We start from the raw sequence: 6,992 nt of genomic DNA on the forward strand, positions 1-6,992 counted from the left end.
GTTCTATGAAATGTCAAAATCGTAAAATATTGAAGTCCGACGTTTACTTACCGAACTAGTAAGAAATGTGTATGTAACCTTCACTTTCATAGGAGCTGGTATTTAAGGCATGAAGGTAGTTATTCGCCGGATATGCCACCATGGTCTACTCGAATTTAGTCCATATAAATAGATTTTCCCCTATTTTCATGTCAAATATCAGCTTTATTTACGGTTGTTTGTAAGAAGAATGTCTGCTGATGTTTTAAGCTACGTTATATGCTTCAAAAAGTTAGTCGAAGCTGTTTGGTAAATTTAAAGTAAAGTTTGTATTTCCTATACAATATTTGCGTTTCCAAACAATGTTTATTCAACAGAAACTACAAACTCATTGTGTACATAAATGCGATTCCCTTGTTTCCAAACTGCGCTTATCATTCAGAAAGATAAAACAAACAAAATTGTCATTGTGGTCCTACTGCTCGCCAGGGTATCAAATGCTATTCTTTAAGTAATCAGATCTCCAATAGTTCAACTACACTATTATTCATGTTTGCTATGTGGCAAGTTTTTTTTTCTATAATTGTAAGTTGAAGCATATTTCCAAGAATTGCTAAATTGTGGTGATAAATTAGTAAATCAAAAGAATTATCAAGCGTAAATTAGAAAGATATGAAAATAATATTGTAAAATCAGACGACTACAGGCAATGCACATCGTACAGTATCAGAATGCACTTACTGCAGTCACAACACACAGAAAAGTTCAACTCCAAACATTCAACACCTCAAAAGTTAAACTCCAAGATCATTCTCCAAGTAATCAGATCGCCAAGATTTTAAATTCGCTCATCTCCCATGACTGTTTGCCAGGTTTAAGTTTTGTTTTGTACAGTTGCTAAATTGTGAGGCTTAATAGATAAATTAAACGAGAATTATGATTTGTTCTAGCAGGATTGGCATATAAGTGAGAACTGTTCTAGAAAGGTTCAGAATTCAAAAGCTACACATGTATACCACCTTGGATGTACCACTGCGTGTCGGTCTTTGGATTACAGTATGTTATAGCGTTTCGAAAACTAAAGAACAAATCTACAGTTGGCAGCAGGCAACAACAAATAATACACATTCTTGACCTAATCAATACTACTTTCTATGTTCACCAGTCTATTGTAAATATAATGTTTGAGTGAATGTTTTCTTGACAAATCGTTATGTATTAAAAAATAAGGCTACTTATTAAGAAGAGCCATTTTGTCGACTTCCACAAATCAAAAACACAATTTTCAGATATATAGAATAATGTTTTGACAAATAAGAATCTTATTCTTAACTTAGTCTATAAGCTAGAAGACAAACTTTAAAAAGTATTTCTATGTAGCTAGGTTCAAAGTATCGAGTAGAATAGAAATATCTAATTATTTTTTCAAAATTTAACACGATATCACATAATACACTTTCACAATTCTTGGAGCAAGGGTTGTATAATTCTACACATTTCTACGAAATCAACTTCTTGTTTAGCCGACCCTAGAAATAAAATGTATTGATGTCACGACTTCAGTAATCGTGACACCAAAACATTAAAAATGTTGCTACCGTACTTCTTTAATTCATGGGTTGTTGTCTTTAAACTCCGCTACCTTGTTAAAAATGTTTGTACAAACGACCGACCCTGCTAAAACAACAGTAGAAGTCAGTGGGGTCCACCAAGCTAGAAACTAGACCTGTATCTACCCCAAAATCCTACTGTTTCGACTTCCATGCAGTTTTGAGATAAGAAAAAGAACTATACACATGGAAATCGTCGGGAGAAGACGCAAATGCCCCCTTGCTATGCTTTGATTCAATTTTGCTTAAATGAAATCAAACAGTTTCATTTATCGGGGACACATAAGTAGGCCAATATCGAGAAACTTCACATCAGGCTAACACCCACATTTGATATTCTAAGATAAGATTTATTAATTGAGTCGGAAAGACAATTACAAGTAACATAAGCTCTGACTATAAATTCTATTTTTCCGACTATAAATTCTCGTTATGTACTGCTTTGATTCCAGTTTGCTTAATGATCTATTTTAAAAACTCTGTAGCTTTTACTCTGTTTTATTAACGTTTATCAAAATGACAACTTTCATGTGATTTTTTCAATTCAACAACAATTAAAATACAAATCCGGAACTGATGTAATATTGTTAAAAGTCATAGTAAAGTACCGCTAATATCTAAATATATTCAGGATTTGCAAGGAATGTCAATTATTTATCTTGTAAGTACTGAAATAGGTTGTTACATTAAATGCTGAGACAAATATATAAATTAACCAGACGTGCATATGCAACACGACCATTTGCTTAACCTTTAACGTATAGCTTTCCGTGATACAGTGGAACATTATAGTAATTAATATACTACAGTTATAATTATTTATAAAAAGGAAATCTTAAACAAATATTTTGACTCAATTTCACTTAAATCGTACAAAGATATTAAAACGATAAAATAAAATGTTAGATAATAAATAATATGAATCGGTCATTATAAAAGCTGTACAAAAATAAGGATAAAATAAGAATAAAGGGAAGTAATTCAGAAATCAAATCTATTATTAATGAAATAAAGCAGTTTATCATTTAGCTTACTCCTACACAGTGATCTCCCTTGTCATTCGAATCGGGACAGGTAGAAAGAATCGCATGCAGATCTATATCCTATACAACTAGAAAAAAATATTCAGATCATATGCTGTTTTATAACTGAAGAGTGCTTTATGTATTAAGGCTAAACTAGAGAAATCTTTATTAGACGTTTTGAACTATTTTTTCACGGCATATTTTCATGCGATTCGGTCACGTCTGGGTTTTTTTCTGAAGTGTTTTAAAGGAATACACCTTCGCTTTTCAACTTAGCCATGCTCGATGGATCAACAGACTTAAAAACATAATTTTAATGCGAAATGACGCATTCTTTAACCTTATTGTATTTACATATGTATGAAAATATCAACCGACTGTAGAACAATGTTCAGAAAACAGTTTATATCAATAAGAATATCTGTCGATTAGCCCGAAAAAACGGGCATAAACCTTACAGCGGATTAATCTGTCTTTCAGTGAAAATGGTTAGTCTGATATTTTTGCAAGCTCTGGAATACGGTAATTATAGGTCTCAACCACTTCGTGGTTTCAACCTAAAAACCTATTGATATGCTAACATAATAGAAATAACTTTGATGATATATTACAGTATATTTTTTTCACATTGAACTGTTTACAGGAATAGAATGGCGATATATATAGGCACAGGTTTTTGGTCATATTACATTTAGGGCTACTAGTGGGGAACTCTTGTTTATGAAAATTCTTTATGATTTTGGATAAAAGTATTGTTTTCATGCGATAAAACAGTTAAAATACAGACACTCGTGCATTATCGCAAATATTATGGTGTTGGGTGAAATTTCGGGTTTTCTTGCGAAGATTAATATCTTCGTAAGAAAACCCCTGATTGCATCAAACGCCACGCGATAACGCACTTTTATCGGTCCTTTAACTACTACATATATATACATATAAATTCATATTTATTGATCAGCGTTTAAGTAAAGTAGAAAGACCTCAAACTGTCTATTATGTGGGTGAATGGACTAATAGTCTAAAAGATTGTACAAATTGTGAATTTGTGTTTTTTTTGTATTTTACGAACTTGTAATTCTTTAAAAGCTAAGACACACAGTCTTTCAAAATATAGTGGTGACATTTTTACCATCATCACTTAAAAATGGCCTCCTCAAATTTTGTAATTTTCAATTTTCTTGTCAATTATATTTCTCTAAAAAGTACTGTATGCAAGTTGTACGTTACATAAATGTTTGTGTTTGTTAAACAAGTTCAAATGGAACATAAAATATTCCATTTTGTGTCTTTAAGATTAAGTTATTTGTGCTGAAATTGAGATAAATCTCTTATAATTAAAAAGAATTAAGAATAATTTGCCACTTCTCCAAAACATTCACCTGACATGAACAAAATACATTCTTTTAAACAAAATGTGTCGAAATCAAGCACATTGTATGTCTTATAATACTTAACATATCTAATGGTTTTAAGCCATCTATAAAGGGATGAAGACTAAATAAAGGGATGCGTTTTAGCTTCTAGGCATCATATATTATTGAAACTTTTCAATTATCAATAAATTGTTTGTATTTATTGTATTAAATAGGTCAAGGTAACCTTTGTGTGTTATCGTCAGTACTTATCATTTTGGTCCGGTAAGAAGTGAGATAATTATAAAATGCGAGAGAAATGTCCGGGATATTTTAGACTGACATTCACATTGTACTAACACGGTTGTGATAAACAGAGAATGATTTACTCTAAAGTTTTCAGTTAAATGAAATAAATAAGAAATACAAGGAAGTACTTTAAGATATCTTCACTGTACTTATTATCAAACCATTGTGTATCATGTGGTGTATTATTTTTATTCAGTAGCGGAGATCTTAGTGAAAGACAGGCATCTATTTGTAGTAATTCCCGGAGGGATGCTGGAGGCCTTTCTCTACCATTCAAAGCTGGAAAACTGCTATATTCCTAAATTGTTTTTTGTGTGACATAAAACGCAACAAAACGGAACAACATGGCCCACTTTTTCGAAAAAATCCTGTTGTACATGTATGTTTAAAGTTTTACTTCACATCGATACAGTTCAGGACATATGGCAACTGTTTAGTTTTACTTGTGGCGTAAGACCCAAGGTGCACTCCTGGCATTATTAAAGACATAGATGGCTACCTTATAGAACCACTGACCTTCCGCAAATCAACTCTCTATCAGAGCTGAACGAGTTTCCCTTTTATTATTGCTTTCGTAATACAGGTAGTAAATTATTTACGTTATGACAAGGTATTCAGTCAGTAGGACAGTCACATATCTTTGAAATGTAGAAATTGTTCAACATTAACTGGACAAAGATGAATGAAACATTAACTGGACAAAGATGAATGAAAAATGATTACAACAGACGACCAATAGTCATTTTGCTAAGTACAGATATTGTCATTTCTAATTAAAAAGACTTTAGCTGAGCACTACCGAGAATACATGTAATGATAGCAATATTAAATGCATTTGTGTGTTTATTCGAATTCGCAGTTCGACTGATATCTTTTTAAGCATAATGAATATCTAATTTATATAGAGTTTATACAGATATTTGAGACTATGATAAGATACAGCTAGCAAAAAATGTGTTACAATGAAAGAGTTATAAAGGTACAGTGAGTGTGTAGGGGAAATAGTTCTCCATATTTAATACAAGTATACCTTTTTATTTCTATTATCTGAGATACTTGAGACAAATTTAGATGTACACATATTACAGCAACTAGTTCATATGCTGACGTTTTGAACTTAACAATACTTTTTAGTGTATTGATTCAGACAGTTTTTTAAAGTCATATCTTACCTAGTATTATTTTATCATATTCAAAGTAACCACCAACATTAAATCGCCCCTATTGGAAGTATGCGGGAGAATTCATGCCGATCCAAAACAATTAGAAACTACTAAGCGTAAATTCATTTTGACCGAAACAAATCATTTTCTATAATTATGTCCCAATTTTGGTTTTGCTAATGGGGAGTCAATTTTCAGCGCTTTCTAACAATTTGAAAATACCTGAGCTTTAGCACGACATGTCAGTTTTTCATCTACGAAAAAATATTTGAACTCAAAATAAGCTCAAATTCCACAGTGGTCCGAAACGGAGCAAGGGTATATGGAGATTTTTGGAACTTCGTCATGATGTTGTCTGAAAGTGCCTCGGATGTAAGATATTTCCGCATTTGAGAGCTGCAGACCTAGACATTTCAGAAGTATTTTCAAAATGAATTTCGAGTAATAAATGTTGATTCTACGGAAGCGTGAAAGGGCCATCAGACACCCTTACTTGCTGAGAGGTTTCTAGTTTAAGTGATGATACTAAAATGAAAGGATAGAAAAGTATAATTTCTATGTGTTCATGTTCAGATCATAAACCGTCAGTTCGATTTTCCTACCAAAATCTTGAAAAAATGAATATTTCAATTTGCGTGCTAAACATCCATATGATTAAATGTCTTATGAGTTTTACCATTTAAGAAACGAATGATTAAAGGAAGATAGTTTCGAACTTAACTTTGATTTTTAAAATAAAAGTCAATAGAAACTTCATATAAACATTGTAAATACATGAAAAAGTTTTGGAATATCGATTTGTGTGTCTTAGTAAGAAAAAACTGGTTCATTTGAAGGCTAGATTTGATTGAATATATAACGATATACTTATTGAAATATGGCATCCATTTTGAAATTCAGGACGGCCGCTAAACTGAGGGATGTAAAAGATGTGACCAACGGAATTCTTTATTGGTGAATCATAAACTTACATAAAATCATAATTATGCAAAATATCGTGAAACAATACACGGGATTACCATTTGCCTTAGATTAACATCGAGTTGTTACGTGCCGAGGGCAGTCCATTCCTGTTTCAGGCTTTTTCTCTAACTTAAGGATGAATGATTCTTTGTAACCAGGGTATATTCGAATTATTGAACTGAAGCAATACATCACACTTTGTGTAACTAAATGCTTTAGCTGCTGTAATATATTCTTTCTTGTCTCTTTCCTTTAAAGATGTATTCTGCTGATCTTTTATGGAAATATCTTATGTTAAGATATTTACCTCAAATGCAGATAATCCTCATCAAATATATTTAACTTCACTAAATATATAGATATATTGTCTATATTTAGCTACATTCATAATCAAATGTCATGTAGTAACAGCTGATTGTGTTAAAAACTTCCAGTTTTTTTATGGTAGTACACATTTATACTGTTACAGCTGTACATGTATACAGTGTGTACCATTATTAACCAATTTCATACACATACATTTGTTTATTCCATGTTTTACATAAACTACTAGTAGTATTTTTTTCATGTTTTCAAATATGAAATTTG

The sequence above is a fragment of the Mercenaria mercenaria genome, chromosome 7 (genome assembly GCF_021730395.1).
Source record: "Mercenaria mercenaria strain notata chromosome 7, MADL_Memer_1, whole genome shotgun sequence".
Taxonomy (NCBI): Eukaryota; Metazoa; Mollusca; class Bivalvia; order Venerida; family Veneridae; genus Mercenaria; species Mercenaria mercenaria.